This window comes from Chrysemys picta, chromosome 3, assembly GCF_011386835.1.
Source record: "Chrysemys picta bellii isolate R12L10 chromosome 3, ASM1138683v2, whole genome shotgun sequence".
Classification (NCBI taxonomy): Eukaryota; Metazoa; Chordata; order Testudines; family Emydidae; genus Chrysemys; species Chrysemys picta.
Window position 1 is genome coordinate 58,935,081 of NC_088793.1, and position 16,693 is coordinate 58,951,773.

The 16,693-nt window shown below is 40.9% G+C and overlaps 1 protein-coding gene across 44 annotated transcripts in view; it reads left to right on the forward strand.

Annotated features, from left to right (window-relative positions):
- The window catches only part of RIMS1 (regulating synaptic membrane exocytosis 1), a 515,627-nt gene that overhangs the window by 468,748 nt on the left and 30,186 nt on the right, over positions 1-16,693 (forward strand). The window contains exon 1 of one of the 44 annotated variants that reach the window (XM_065588000.1): positions 3,219-3,244. The exons of the other annotated variants lie outside the window; for them this stretch is intronic. The gene's annotated coding sequence lies outside the window, so the exon portion shown is untranslated. Of the gene's footprint in view, positions 1-3,218; positions 3,245-16,693 lie in introns of those variants that run through there. 44 annotated transcript variants of the gene reach the window in all.

Sequence of the window (16,693 nt, forward strand, 5' to 3'; positions counted from 1 at the left end):
GATTTACACCTTACACCTAGGCACAGCATCCCTCCCTGCTATCCCCCCACCTACAGCTGACCTTCATGTTTTCCATAAAAAAAATGAAACTTTTAACACACTTTTAACTTTTAGGCACCCCAGACACATGCCAATGGTGCCTAATTGGAAATCTGGCCCTGTTTAAACCACCAATACAATTATACTGGTGCAAATTTGTCTAGTTTATATAAGCCCTTAGTGGTGAGACAAGCTAGCTGTGTGACCAACTTTTTAGAAGTTTCACGTGGTATCAAGAGAGATCTTCTTTCCTCTGCTACCTGCCTGGCTTCCCACGTAGGGTTCCCTTCATACGTTGGAGGAATTCTGAGTTGCATAGTTAAGGCAGTTTTGAAACAATCCTTGTGCCAGTGGAGCAGTGCAGAAGTGACTTAACCAGGCCACAAGGACCTAAATCTTTAGAAAAAGTCCTGGCCCACCTGCCTACACCCTTCCTCAGCAAATGTATCCCAAAGTTTTATAAAACAAAACAGTTTTGATCATAAGCAACTTTTGAGATCATGCCAATACATTGTGGTATTTCTTACAAACCACTTATAGTATTTTATGAGTAGTCTTTTCATGCTGCTGGGGAATATTCAAATTGCAGTAATTTATTGATTCTTTTGATGAATTGTAACTAGCATAATACTGTAACTATAAAGAAGTAGAAGCAGCAAAGAGTCCTGTGGCACCTTATAGACTAACAGACGTATTGGAGCATGAGTTTTTGTGGGTGCATGTAGTGGAAATAAAGAAGTAATAACTTAGACTAGTGAAGAATGATCAAAAACATGAGTGGATTGGGACATAGATATAATTATGGACGTCATATCTCTGGAGCTGTTCGGCCATGGGATTATTTAGCTCTGGATGTTTCAGAAAATACAACTGACAAATTTTCACCCTCCTTAAAAAAGTTGCAAATGAGAGCCAGAGAGAGAGAGAGAGAAGATTGGCTTGAAAAGAATCATATCTCTGACATTAGCTACATTAGGAAGGGTTTGCCAGTATAGCTGTACCAGCATAATTATCCTGGCAAACCCTCCTAGTGTAGATGTAACTTACCAAAAGGTGTTTTTTTGCTTGTTTGTTACTGGTAGCTTATACCAATCCTTTGAGCAAAATAAACTATACTGGGAAAAAGGACTTTTTTACTGTTATACCTGCGTCTACACTATAACATTATAGCTATGTCACATGCCTAGCAGAGCTCAGCCAGTGTACATTTTAAGCATAGTCTGGGTCTCCGGTGTAAAATTGGTATCTGTTTCTGTGAAAATAGACAGAAGTGCATTTTACTGAATAGAATTAGATATTTATGATGCAGAAGCTGTAGATATTTTAATCTCTCATTTAGTTCTGTTGCAGCTATGAATCTGAAGAGAGCTGTGAAGAAATCTTTGATACTATTCTCTGTTTTGGCCAGAAATAGTTCCAAAATCCCAGCAAAAAGCTCCATGACCACCTGAGACAATGTAACACAGTAATGCAAAGAAAAAAGCAGTAGACTTCTCTTCAATTATGGGGTGATATCACCTGCTACTTTCGTTGCTGCTAATGATGATGTCAATTTTCATTAAATTCTGAAATGCAGAGAATTTACAAGAGGCAGACTGGAGGTACTATGAATTTTCAAATCATGCAGTGTAGAGAGGGAACCAATAAGGGCAAAAAGAGAGCAGTACTGTGGAGGGGGAAAGCAGCTACTCAGTAGCATCTTCTCACCAGCTGCTGTGTGGGAGCTCAGCATGTGACTGGACAAGAGTCTGGGGAACAGCTACTCTGCACAGTATGTTTCCCTCTCTGAACACACTAAGGTACAGTGCAAAAAAGTAAATTCAGTAACTCCCTTCTCCATGGTTTTTACACATCTTGAAGAGGGTGTGGGAGTTCATCTGGCAGAGACGTAGATAATGGCAACACTGAAAAAATATGGTTGTGTGGTGAAAAGGCTGGAGAGGAGTAAGGACAGGCTGAGATCTACAAGAACTGGCCTTGTTCCCACATACCTCAGTCTGCCACTGTAACTGCTAACCATGGCCACTGACCATGATGTGCTGGCCTTGTTACCAAGAGGGAGAACTGCTGTAGAGCAGCAATCAAATAAAAACAGTGTGACAGTGAGATTTGGTGCTTCCTTTTGGTGCAGTTTTACGTGTAGTGGGGAGCTTACTGCCCAAAGTCAGCTACTGTGATTTAGAGGGGATGTAAATCAAATTAATAAAAAGTAATAACGATAATAATAAGCAGTAACACAGGAGGGGGCCAAATAACCCCCTCTGATGTTAAAAAAAAAAGCCAGTGGCTTTGAAGAGAATTTCTCTCCTGCCACCACCACCAAAGTGATCTGAGTATGGAACCCCTGCAGATTTGACCCCACCTTCCAAAACCCTGGATCCTGAGGGGATTTCCTAGAGGCCAGGTTCATCCTCATATTAACTTGCTGAACGTTTTACTATAATGTGACAATCTGTTTAGATTTTCAGGTTGCAATGGTAACTTTAATCAAATGATATTTAGGGCAATGCAATAGATTCTGAGTAAAATATTCAAATACTTCCTCAAGTGGGGGAGAAGAAATGTTATAATTAAAAAATATAGATATTTGTTGTGTTCTGCTGCCAGGTTATCTTGTTTGATGGATGTTTTGATACTATCTAATGCTCATTGATAGATACTTGTTCTCCTTTCTATGAGTTTATAAAATATGCAGTTTATTTTATTTTAAAATTACCAGATTATACTGCTTAGTATATGCATAAGTATTGATATGTCAGAAACCAAACTTCAGGAATGAAGATTTTTCTGAGACACAGAGACAACAGAAGCTGTGAATGTGACAATGGTACATGAGAAATCCACATATGCCAGAAATCCAAGAATTTAGGATTCTCCTGCTAGTTTTGCTGGATTCACATTTTTGGTTTTTCCCCAAAAAAGAAGAAAAAAGGCAGGTCAGTCACTAGCAGAAGGCATTGTGAGACATGGCTTCAGGTTGTCAGTACGGATGAGGTAAAACCTGCTTCTCTAGCCTCCAGCCTAGTGTGCGGTGCTGTGCTGCTGTCTTCTGTACAATTCCCTTCTTGGTGTCTCTCAGCCTCAGAACTTGGTGTGACAAGGAGGAAGCAAGGGCTAGAGCTTGGGGAAGTAACTGTCACTATGGTTTAGTTTGCTTGTTTTTGTGACTTGTGCAGGACAAAGGGGAAATGGCTAAGGATATGAGGTAAGCACAGCTGTTTACAGAGATCAGGATAGACTGCTTTGGTTTTAAATAGTGTCTTAACAATACTGATGTTGAATGGTTTTGAACATTTTTATATGGGTTTTTTTGTCTTTGGAGAATATTAAATTCATTTGGGGCCCTGTGGTTTTGGTGTGCGTATACTAGTATTAGAACAGAACATAATTTGCCACAAGTTGACACTGGATTCCAGATAAATGCAGAATAGACTATCATTTCTACTGACTTTTTTATAATATCTGAAAATCTTTTTCATTGTACCTGTTCAGTTTTTCCAGGGGAGGACCCCTGGTGCCACTGTTTTGCTTTGGTTTGCTTTCACCTCTGCACTAACTGACCAGAGGTCTCTTTATAGCTGTTTAGCTGAATGTAGATTTGATGCCACAAACTGTTCTTTCTCTCTGAGTTCAGGCAAACTGAAACAATGAGCTATATTCAGATGTGATCTAGGATTTGTATATGAAAATAGATAAACTTCAATCATCACTCTTCCTAAGAATGCTCCTCTGATGTCCATCTCCTCCCTGCCAATCCTGTCTTTCTCTTGGGGCCAGGGTTGTGGGGAGAGATTTCATTGGCAACCCATTCATCTCTCGTTAGTCTAACTGAAAAGCCACTGTGACATTAACAAAGATGTTGAAGCCCTAGTACTGAAAATAAACTGACAAGGTAAATATGCAATGGGATTGACCTATTCTGGTTACATACTAATACCACTTTGTTACAAGTTCAGTTTTTAGTGATAAAAGAAGGAATACATTAGAGAAACCATCTTGAGGGGCTTATCTATTTTTATAAATAAATCCCAGTCCCCATCTGCCTCTGACAGACCTCCCCAACAGTTCCAGGTTTCGTGGGACTGTTCCACTTTGACCCTCAAAACTCCCTGTCCCAGTTGAAACAGTGCCTGTCCCATGGGGCTGGCTGGGCTTGACTCCTTGCTTAGGTTGTTGCAACCTCGCCCTGGTGCCATGGGGTCACAACTCTGTGCAGGTTCGGCTCCGACCCCCTGACAGCGGGATGGCTGGGTGAAACTTGAGTGAGTTGATTGCAACTCTGTGTGCCAGGTTGCAACACTCCAATTTGGCCCAGCTGCCCCCAGACCCTGTTGAGGGGGCTGAGCCAAACGTGGGCAGAGCTGCAACCCTGTGTGCCGGGGTCAGGTTGCATTAGTTGGAACGAAGAGCTAAGCCCAGCCTGCCCTGCTATACAGGAGCCACTGATGTGCAGTGAGCTTGCTCTGCAACACCCTCGCCTGCGGACCTCCCCCCGGGGGCGGGACCTGTCCCACTTAGCCACTTTACATGTTGGGAGGTTAGCTATAAGCATATGTTAAGAGCCAGATTCTTCTATTCTCACTAGATATAGCTGCTTATGTGTCCCTCATCACCGTAGTGTCTGAATACCTTGTATTTAATGGATTTTCTCTTCACAATGCCCCTGTGAGGAAGGGAAGTATTATCCCCATTTTACAGCTAGTAACTCAGGCTAGTGACTCCGTTGAAACAACTAAGAGGACAATCGTTGCCTTTTCTCCCTCCCTCAAACTGCTGCCCAGGCGAGAGGCACAGCTTGGTTGTATTTTAGATACGTTTTGGTGTTCACTGTACTAAATGTTTTTTACTGTATGAACTTTCACAATGCTGGGCTAAGCAAAAGTGATGCTTCCTTCAAACTGCAGCTTGTCACTTAATAAGCCGTGAAGCTGCAGCAGGTTGTGTTTCACTTTTTCCTGAACAGTAGCAGAGTTCAGATTACACATTCGAGCCTTAAAGTGTTTCTGGCCAATAGTGACCAGACTCTCAGTACATCTTCATTACTCTTTTTCATTGTAGTGGAGCTGCCTCTATTTAAACAGGGACTTTTTTGTTTGTTGTGACCATTCTAAATTTCTGATAATACTTTCATAAGTAAAGTATTATGTCATATTATTAAATTAATTGGTGATTTCATTTCATTCTCTAATGAACAGGGGGGAGGGATAGCTCAGTGGTTTGAGCATTGGCCTGCTAAACCCAGGGTTGTGAGTTCAATCCTTGAGGGGTAAAAATCTGTTGGGGGATTGGTCCTGCTTTGAGGAGGGGGTTGGACTAGATGACCTCCTGAGGTGTCCTCCAACCCTGATAGTCTATGAACAGATATCCACATCATAACTCACACTACTTGCTTGGTAGAAATCTTACTAGTCAGGCTAAGGATTGAATGAGCATGCAGAATGAACTAATATTTAGCCTTATTAGTCCTGGTGAAATTTTAACCCATCTTTAAAGAGCTTTGTATATATTGTTATCATTAATCAAGCTTGGAGCATTATAAGAAGATGTTCCTATGGTTTTTGGTTTATGATGCTAATTTTAGGTAACTTAAGAATACCTTATTTACTGACAGCTTCCTTTGTCAGATCATTAGAGACACAAGGTGGGTGAAGTAATGTCTTTTATTGGACCAATATCTGTTGGTGAGAGAGACTAGCTTACCTAGAGCTTTCCTTCAGGTCATGTTAACCAGAATAATGGACTATTCTCTACAGAGCAAAATTAGACAGCAGTACTGTCACATTCTAGAAGATGGAAATTTCTCAATCTCAGTCTAATTTTCTAGTGATTATCGGACAGAGTTAGAAAATGTATGGTGGTATTATCTCTTTAGTGCTGGCAACATGCTTGGTGTTGTATGCTATACAAAATAAAGATGGCCTGCTTAGTGGCACTGTAGGAACCTTAACCTTAACTTTCTTGACTTTTTTAATTTGAAACAGTGCATCCATGATATTACATTAACGTCCATTTTGGTGTGTAATTTGCAATATTCTTTTTTTAAAGAAAGAGGAAAAACCACTCAGACAAAATGCACTTCAGTTGGCCCAAGTGGTGAAGGAAAACTTGAATCTCCTGCCAACGTCAATGACTGGTCACAACAAGAAGTGGGAATAATGCCATTTTAGAGTAACAGTTTGAAACCTGCTGATCTTCCTTATGGCTTACCTCACTTGTCTCTTTCTTTGGGCATGTCTACACTGCAAACTTTTGCCGATGCAAGTTATATTGGCATATTCCCGCCGCAGTTAGCATATTGCTTGTAGGCATGCATACTTGGCTCCTTGCATCAGTGCTATACTTACTCACCAGGAGTTCTTGTTTTGATGCACGGTGTGGTGCACCATGGGTAGGTATCCCAGTAAACAACTTGCCCATGTCCAGCACACTGTCATTTGGGAAGTTTTGGCAATGCATGGTGGGGCAGAAACAAGTCACGCAAGGATGACTGGGACTGCAGGGTCAGGTTTGCATCATGCAACATTCTCTACCCATAATGCAATCTTATCCCATAATTTTTGCTCCTGTTTTGGAAATTCCACAAATTTGTGCAGGACTTGTCACTGTCTTCTATCTCTGACAGAAACATGGAGACTGCATAGCTCTGCGCTATTGTCATGAGCATTGCAAGCACAGGACGCATGATCCTCCAGGATTTGCAGAGCCACAGGAATAGCCACGGGGAACATGATAGTTTCCTAGAAGTCAGATTGATGTGGACATAGCAAGAATTCAAGATTGCTGGTGGCATTCGCAGAGCAGGTGCAAATAGTGGAGCGCCACTTTGGGCCTCAAGAAATGAACACTGACTGGTGGAATCACATCATAATGCAGGGTTGGAATGACACGCTGCAGCCGCTGAACTTTCAAATGTGCAAGGCCACATTCCTGGATCTGTGTACCAAGCTCACCCCCGCCTTCCAGAGCAGGGGAGTCAGAGTGAGAGCAGCTCTGACAGTGGGAAAGCGGGTGGCAATTGCACTGCGGAATTGCAATACCAGATTGCTGCCAGTCATTGGGAAATCATTTTGGAACTGCGGGCCATTGTCATGCAAGTCTGCAGGGACATTAATTGTCTCCTGCTATGCAGCATTGTGACTCTCAGCAGTGTGCAGGACATCATAATGGATGGATTTGTAGCAGTGGAGTTCCTGAACTGTGGTGGAGCAATAGACAACACACATCCCACCTTGCCACAGAGTACATCAACACATTTTTCTATGGTTATGCAAGTGCTAGTGGATCACCAGGGATGCTTCACCAACATGTGTGTTGGCTGGTTAGGGAGCATAAGAACGGCCATACTGGGTCAGATCAAAGGTCCATCTAGCCCAGTATCCTGTCTTCCGACAGTGGCCAATGCCAGGTGCATGACTTTCACATCTTTAAGAACACAGGTCTGTTCAGAAAGCTACAATCAGGGACTTTCTTTCCCAACCAGGGGATTACCATTGGGAATGTTGAAATGCCAATAGTGATCCTGGGGGACCCAGCCTATTTCTTGCTGCCCTGGCTCATGGAGCCAGACGCTTGCCACCACAACAGCACCAAGGAACTTCCGGCTCGGCGGGTGCAGAATGCTAGCTGAATATGCTTTTGGTAGATTGTAGGAGTGCTGGTGCTGTTTACTCACAAGATTGGAGCTCAGTGAGAAACAATATCCCAATGGTTATAGCTGCCTGTTGTGTCCTGAATAATATCTGTGAAGCAAAGGGGAAAAACTTGCCGCAGGAGCGGAGGGGAGAGGTGAAGCGGCTGTCTGCTGAGTTTGAACAAGAGCTATCCAAAGAGCTCAACGCAGAGCTATATGGCTCAGGGAGGCTTTGAAAACACACTTTAACTGCAAGCCACAGTAATGTGTTGTGGTATACCGTGCTTTACCTGTTCCTACAGTTTGGATACCGATTAAGAACTGTATGGTACTTGGTGGACATCTATAAATATATACAGTGTAGTTGTCTCTGATCCTATGAGTTGTGTCATAGTGTACATAAAAAAAAGAATGCCTCACTACCACGAGGCATTCTGCAGCATATGCCGGGAACTAATAAAGATGAATTACTTTCCAAACAGTAGGCTTTTATTGAGTAACTAAAACACTTTTTAAAAAATTCTGTGCAAATTAAAAGGAAATACATTAAAACCTCAATAAATTTATGGAGAGAAGCTTAAAGAAGGGGAAAGAACATTCCTATCAATTTTAGCTACACATACATCAACAGTGGCTCTCACGGGTCAGTGTATGTGAAGCCGTGGATGGCATTAAGTTGTGAAGTGGTAGGAGTAGGGATGTGGCTCCTGGTGCCACATGGAATGTTGGGAGGGTGTTGGAAGGGGTTGTATTGGAGTTCTCCATGGACAGCAAAGGGAGGTGACCCCAGGATTGTTGAACCTGCAGGTCCACAAGAGTCTGCAGCATCTGTTTGCTGCCAGAGATTATATCCTGGTGCATCTCCCTCTCCGATTCCTGGGCCTTTCTCCTGTCCGTTCTGTCCTTCTCCAGACAGCCGCAGCATTCCTGTAGCATTGGTTTGCAGGATCTCTCTGAACATGTCATTCCCGGGCCCCTTCTTTGTTCTCCTTATCTGGCTCAAGTGTTCTGCAGGTGCAGAGGGGCAACCCCTCAAGGCTGTAACAGCAGCATCTGTAGATAAAATACACAGAGGTACCATTGTCATGGTCACAACAGAAGGCGAAAGTTAAGATTCAGAACTCCCTTCACTTGCTCCCCTACAGTTTTAAACAAGACATGCTTATTGGCATTTCTGCTTCAGAGTGTTTGTGCATGGCGCCACTCACAGCTCCAGCTGTGGTGAGTATGGTCCACCAGTGGCGAGGGAAATGAGGAGGGACTTGCTCGATTGCATGAAACTGAGCATAGGGCAATGGCACTGAATACTGGCACCATTTTCCACCAGCAGTGGTAATTGTAGCTAATATCTCACTCCTGAGGGTAACAAAGGCACAGAGCACGCAGCTGCTGCTGGCATCCTGAAGCCACTTGGGGCTATATGCTGGTCGCCTGTTTACTGCAATGGTGCCTGCAGAAGTTATCGCTGACTGGCATGGGAGAGTGTCCTGCTGGGGAGGAAGAAATAGGCTGCCATCCCTAGAAACATTTGGGAGAGGATTGCAGAGTACCTCCATGAAAGTGTCATCAAGATCTCTCAGGAAGATTCAAGGGACATGCTTGCGTACATAAACAAACTGCTCTGCATGGCTCCGCCCCGCCTAACTCTACAGAGTAATGAAAAGCAGAACTCTACCTTTATTTGCTGTACCGCTACTTCTACAAGTCTGAGTAAATTAATGAAAACTCAATAGCTGTGTCCTGCTGGGAGGGCAGGGGGCATTACTATAATGGGAAATAAATTTAGATACCTGAGGTTCCTTTCCCTGCATCTGGCTCACCCGTGCTCGACTGCTGGGACAGGTCCTAGCTTGCGGCATAGCTGGAGCCCCCAGTCACATATCCCCCCCCATCCTCTGCCTCTTCCTCCTCCACTTCCTTCTCATCCTTCCTGTCCACAGCAGGGGCCTGTGACTTGGACTCCTTGGAGGTACCCATGGTGTTGTGGACTGCACCAAGTATGACATGCAGCTCTTTGTAAAATCTGCAGGTCTGCAGCTCAGCACCGGACTGATATCTGATATGCCTGCAGCAGTTCTTTCGCTTTCGTGCAGCACTGCTGCTGATCCCGGTCATACCCCTTCTCCTGCATTCCCCGTGCAATCTGCTTGTAGATGTCCATGTTTCTATGGCTGGTCCGTACCTCTGTTTGCACAGCCTCTTCTCCTTACAGGCCCAGGAGTTTCAATATCTCCTGTCTAATCCAGGCCAGAGCATGTCTGGAGCATGTAGCTGGCATGGTCAGTGGGACTATTGTACACAAAAAGGGAGAGCTGCTAGGTATGCAGAGATCTGCTAGGTGTCCTCGCCAAGCTGGACAATCGGGATAAGACATTTCAAAAATTTGCAGGGCTTTAAAAGGCGGGGGGAGGCCCTCCAATCTCCTGGGCAGTGGAGTTCACAGTTGTGGCCAGAGCAGCAGTTTCAGGCATTGTGGGACAGCTGCTGCAGGACTGTTAGTGTCGACGTAAGTAACACTGTGTCTACATTTGTCCTGCGTTAACCTCAATACACTGGCCATACCTCAGTGCCGTTCAGGGAGGTGGTGTTACTATGTTGGCATAATGGAGAGCTTGCATCCGTGGGAGACAAATTTAAGTGTGGACACATGCAAAACTAAGTCAGTAGAAGGCAGCTTTGTAAACCTAACTTTGTAGTATAGACCAGGCCTTTGTATCTGTACTTGTGTGGCACCCATCACCATAGTATCTGTCCTCACAACACCCTAGTCGGGTAAGGAAATATTATGATCAGGTTTCACAAGTGTAGAGGTGAGACATTTACGAGATGGGCTTTGAAGTCTGTGACAGAGTAGGGATTTAAACACTGATCTCCTGAGTCCTAGTCTGTTGCCTCAATCACAAGACCATCTTTCCTTTCTGCTGTGTTTTCATCCAGCTTTACCATAGCCAGATACCAGACTTCTTGTCCTCCTGTTATTACACAGAATAATTATATGCAAAGTAAGAGAGCTTCTGGTTGTCAAAGAATGTTTAGTTTTTGATTGCTTGGCATCTGTAATTATAAATTATAAAGATATAAAAATAAATGTCAAGAAAGGGGTAGCTTGAAGACTTTGTCTTGAAGGTTTGGGGGCTGAATGCTGTTGATTTAAGGGTCTTCAAGGTTTTGGCACTTGATATGGCTGTTAGATTGAAGAAATGGGTGATCTCATTAGACTGTTTTTCTACTAGCCATATGAAGTCTTATTTTCCTTCTGACCTCACACTGACAGCAATTTGGATAACCATTTTGCATCCTTAACTGCCAGCAACTATGTACTGTGTATGAAAATATGTACTTTTGAATTTTGCTTGGTAGTGAAATTTATTTGATATTTTCTAAAATAACATTTTTACTTCTATAGTACCTGCCATTTGAGGCTCTCATAGCTCTTTAATTATAATAATAATATAATAAATAATGGTATTTTGTTTTTATATAAGGATTTTTATCCATAGGTCTCAAAGCACTTTACAAAGGAAGGGTAAGTATTATCATCCATATTTTACTGATGGAGAAATTGAAGTGCATGAAATGACTTGACGAAGGTCACACAGTCTACAGCAGAGTCAAGAATAGAAACCAGACCTCCTGACTCCCAATTCCATGTATTAACCATAGGAACATCCTTCCTCTTCTAAATGTAATTGCCTAATGAAAGTGCTTTGGGATTAATTTATTTTAAAGGATTCCAAGCATGTCCTAAATAATATATGCAGAACCACTGAAATGCTGCCAGCTCTGAAAGGGATGGCAACCACCAACTGGTGCCCAACATATTGTTCATCAATGCAGGAGAGAGTATCCTTAGCTAAGGACAACACTCTCTAAGCAAAAAGTGCCAGGGGTTCTCAAATGTCCATCCAGTAGAACTGTCCACACAGTAAACCTGCACAGAACTCAACTTGGGTTCAAGGACAGAGTCAACCCCTACTGGAATTTGGATTTGTGGCCAAAGGGAATGTAAGTGTTTAATACCTACAACTTGCATCACTAAAACACATCTCTGGCCCGGTGATATCTAGTGTAGTCTGTGCCTTTGAGCTTGGGTCAGGTTTTTTTATACCATTATTTTGTTTTCTGATATTTAATTAGTGAAAATGTGCGTGTGCTTATATTTAGCAACTATTCAGAGATTTAAACTCAAGTGTTTTGTTTATCAGAAAGGACTTCAATTTATAATGTGCTGAAGTAGATTACTCTCTGCATCATAGAGTTAGTTTAATTATGAACAATTCATGAGCAAATAGTGCTCCTTGCACTTCATTACTTGTAGTATTTTGTGATACTGACACAGTTTGTTAATTACAATCTGAATCAAGGTTCTACAAAGAAAGATCCTTAAAATCTTTCAATCTGGTCACTTTGTTGTACTGGTTAAGAAAAATCCTCATATACATGCATTATGCAAAACCTAAAGATGGTGTTTCAATGCCACCAAAAGTATTTGTTTGAACACTCAATTATTATTCAAAATTAATGGGAATTGGGCATCTAGTACCCTGGCAGCAATGAAAGTCTAAGTGTATACTCACATTCTATTGGTCATTTTTGCAGTTGATGTTTTGTGGTTAGAACAAAGAGTGGTTGCAGTTGTTATCTTCTTTGATATCATCTGCTTACACAACGATGGTCTCACTTAACAAGGTCTTTTTGTTCAGATTGCCAATACTTCCATCAAAATATTAGCTCACAGTTGCCCTGAGGAGCTCCTGAAAGCTACCTGAGCAGAACATGAATAATTACCCTTTCTATTGTAATGAACAGGAAAGCAGCATGGGGGTCACTTGCTGTCTGTTTTTGCTTAGGCAAGCACTCTGGAAAGGCTCTATAAAGCCAGGAAACTCAAAGCACCCAGGAAACAGCTTCCTTTCTCTTACAAACCTCCCCCCTTCTGCTTTCAGCCTCCTAGCTTTATAGTGCTGTCCCAGCCCTTCCCCAGCAGGGCTTCATTGTTAATTAATCCTGGCCCTCCATCTCCCAGGTGACTTAATTGGCCTATCAGGCCCTCGTTAACCCTTTCAGGGCTGGTGTGGGCTGCACACCCCATCACAGTATACCATATAGAAATACGAAGTTATATGAAATATTGTATAAGTGCTGTTACCAATGTATACTGCTAAATATAATCTCCATGTCCCTCTGTTAAAATACTGTCTGCATTACAGTGAAAACATGTCAGTATTTTTATTTAAATACACTCTGTTAAAGAATGGCATGGCCATGGGGCCAAACCCTATTTGTCTTCTCAATAAGTGGTCCCAGACGAAGTCATTGTGAGCAGGCTTTGGGTGACATGAAACTGAGAATGATTATATAAGAAATTAAACAAAAATCTCCTCCCTTTACAGACGGGGAGGATCTAGGCAGAAGAATGCAGTCACAGTCGGGCTGTAGGATTTGCTCTATGGTACACATGCACATTCAATTCTGCTGCAGGCACTGAGCTATGACACCTCAAGTTCCTCTCAAAAAGATAGGAAAAATAGTGAAAAGTTTTTGGTACTTTTAAAATGTTAACTCTCTTTATTACGTCTTTCATTCCCAAGGTAGGCAGACACAGAGTTGGGTCCTCAGAGAGAGAGAGAGAGAGAGAGAGAGAGAGAGATTTCTAGTTCTTCTAACAATAGCACTTCCAGTACAGGGATCAGAATTGGCACTTTTTATTTAAAACCTTTTATTTAAAAAACAGACTGTGTATTCCTTGTAAGAACTGCTTCGCTCATCTTAGTCTTATGGCCTGAGCAACATGGCTACAGTTTTCCTTTAAGAGGTGATTTTTGTTTTTAAAAATTGTATATTTGTATTAAAATGTATAATGAAGAGATCATTTGAACATGTGGGAGATTGAAAACTCCATGAGATCAGCTCTGTTTATATAACATAAAAATACATTAAACCGAGGAAAACATTTTTGGGGCTTCAAGCTCCTTGGAGTGGTATTGAGTCTTATCCTACACTGAAGTCCATGGCAAAACTCCTTTTGACATAAATGAGAGAACATCTACAATAAAAGAAGTATAGAAGGAATATAAACGTTCATGCTTCAGGCCAAACCACCATCCAGCTGGAGCTAGAAAGAAAGTTTGCCTCTGGGCAGGTTCATTTTTGACTAGTTTCCTCCTTTTTAAAAAATCGCCTTTCTAAGGATAAATGTCATCATGTTAGTTACTGGGGCAATACCTCCCCCAGGGATGTTGAACTTAATTACATGTGATGATTTTTATTTAATGGCTCAGGTGAAGTTACTTCTTGAACCAACTCCTGTGTGGTATTCAAGATTAAGTCTAATTGTTTTCTTATTCTAGCAATAGCTACTCCATTTAAGATGTCGAGAGATTGCTTCCCTTAACCTTGTTGTGCTGTGATGCTTGATGAGTTTCCATGCAAGTAGTTGATGTCACCAACTATTACTGTTTTATTAGCCTTTGTTGCTTGCCTGATCCTTGACCCTAAATATTGAGTATCTGTTATGCTTTACCTGATCAAGGGCTGGGAGAGGAAGCAATATATTTTTATATATATGACTTGAGATTTGTATCTATACACATTTTACTGTTACTCTCCACTCAAATCTTCTATCTCATTAGATTCTATGGAATCTTTTAGATACAGTGCTACTCTCCTACTTCTAAATCCTAATTTACTCTTCTTGTAGAGTTTATAGTAAGGAATTAGAATATCTCATTGATATTTTTGTCCATTCCACTGTTTCAGGAATAATTATAATGTCAATATTCTATTCCAATGCCAAACATTTTAGCTCATATATTTTTGCTTTTAAGCATCTCACATTATTATATAGACATTTATATTTGGCCAGTCATCTATTTTCACTTGTATCAGTCTGATATCCTGCTATTTGTGTGGAATTTACCTTTGTGTTATAAACTACTTCCACTTGTTCAGCTGGATATGGATACCTTTATATTACTGCTATCCCTTCTGTATAAATCTGACAGTTTGAACATACCCAAAAAGAAGCACTCTAATTAATGATAATAGTAATCCTGAGTAATGAGTAAGGCTTTATCTCCCATTTCCATGAAAAATTAAATGCTATTTGGAATAATAGGTAAAATATACAGATAATAAGAGATTAGCACATCTGTTCCATAGAACCTGACCTTCAAACTGTTAGCTCTGGTAAAAGATTCAAGCATCATGATATAATGCTTATATAAAAGGGCAAGTCTGTTCTACCATTGTATTTTCTGATCTCTATCATTGAATGTACATTAAATGAATTCCCTTGAAAGATGTAATGCTACTCAGTTTGGGTGACTCCATGCCAAGAGAACATAGCTGATTCAGATAAGAATTACTACAAAAGGCAATCCTGCCCAACAAGGGTTAGGACTGAGACCCTGGAGACAAGGTTTGTTTATTAATTATATGTTCATCTTGCACCCTTTTCCATTAGACCAGGCCACTGTGCCCATCTGCCTTTATGCCACATGCAAGCAAATTCAGAACTCTCAACATTTGCTTTGTTCTGTAATTGATTCCAGGAGCTCTTTGTGGCTCATTCATAATGGGTTGTTTGATATGTTGCTTCCCCTTTTCCTTTTCTTCAATTCAGATGTTGATATGAAATTGTCAGTTTCCTGTATATTTACAAAACTGTATTGTCTTGGTTTTTTTGTGATAGGTTTGCTGGTGCCTTCTACCTTAAAACTGCAAAAAAGCTTAAGATCAGTCCTAAATCTCTAGTTCTGCTTTTGCATAACACAAAAACATGAGAATTTGCCGTTAAACAGTTTTAAGCTATTGGAGTAACTCAGTTAGTTTTATACTGTAATCTCAATAATATAGCATATGTACAAGTAGGTGGGTATTGTATTGAATCAATAAGTGTGAGAATGGTAATTATTTTTAAAAAAATAATATACCTGCATTACATTTCCAAAGTACAGCACAGGCAGCCCTACTTTGGTAGTTCATATGGAGTCTTTGAAGTGTATTTACTTTAGAGGGCTAGACTTTCTTTAAGAAGAATAATCAATACAAAATAAGCGCCATTTCATTTTATTACAGGAAAATCTTATACCAGCTAGGAATGCCCATGTTTGGACTGGCTTTAAAACTTGATAAACAGTTGGTGCCTTGACTGGTCTGTTTTAATTTGTTGGCAGTAATCCAGACACTGTCAATATTTGTTTATAGTATACAGCTAATTTCTTCTCTTTCTTTTATTTTCATTAGTGTACCTTTCATATGTTTAACGATGTATTATACACAGAAACATTATCAGACAAGCCAAAGTCATAATAAGGAAATCTTGTTTTGCAATGAAAAAATAGCATAATTTACCTGGAGAAAGCCCAGAACCTCGTCTCTTCTGTGTATATTATTACCCTCTTTTCTCTGATGTTATCTGTTATCTTGGATAAAGGAGATGCTTCTTCAGTATGCAAGGTTTGCAACACAAACAGGAGTGCTGAGCTGAATGAAACATGATAAGCCAGGTGGAGTTACAAAAATAACCTGCATTTATTTGAATAGCAAAAGGAAAGGATGCCACATGAGCTCCTGCAATCTCAGGTCTTCACCTTCCATGCTGTAAGACAATGATGTTAATCAAAGCAATGTTGTTGCTGCAGCTATTTCTGATTGGTGTTTTGCATATCCAGCACAGTTGGAGTGCATGAGATTGTGTCTGAATGGTTTCCTTGAATGCACATCTGAGAATGGGAATAAAACAGCAATATTGCACATCCTCAAGTTATTCTTAAGCATCCATTTGGGAACTTTGGCAGAATTTGTTATCTTTGAACATGGTCTTTGGGCATAGTTGTCCACTTTGAATAATATAAGTAAAAATGGAACAGTGATACTATTTATACTACTACAGTATTTATAAAAACATGAGCCTTTTACCCAAGTCTTTAGGCATATTTACATATTTAAAATCATAATTAATACAAAAATGTACAAAACACTACCAACAGCCAACAACAGCAATCTTAAAATGAAATACCC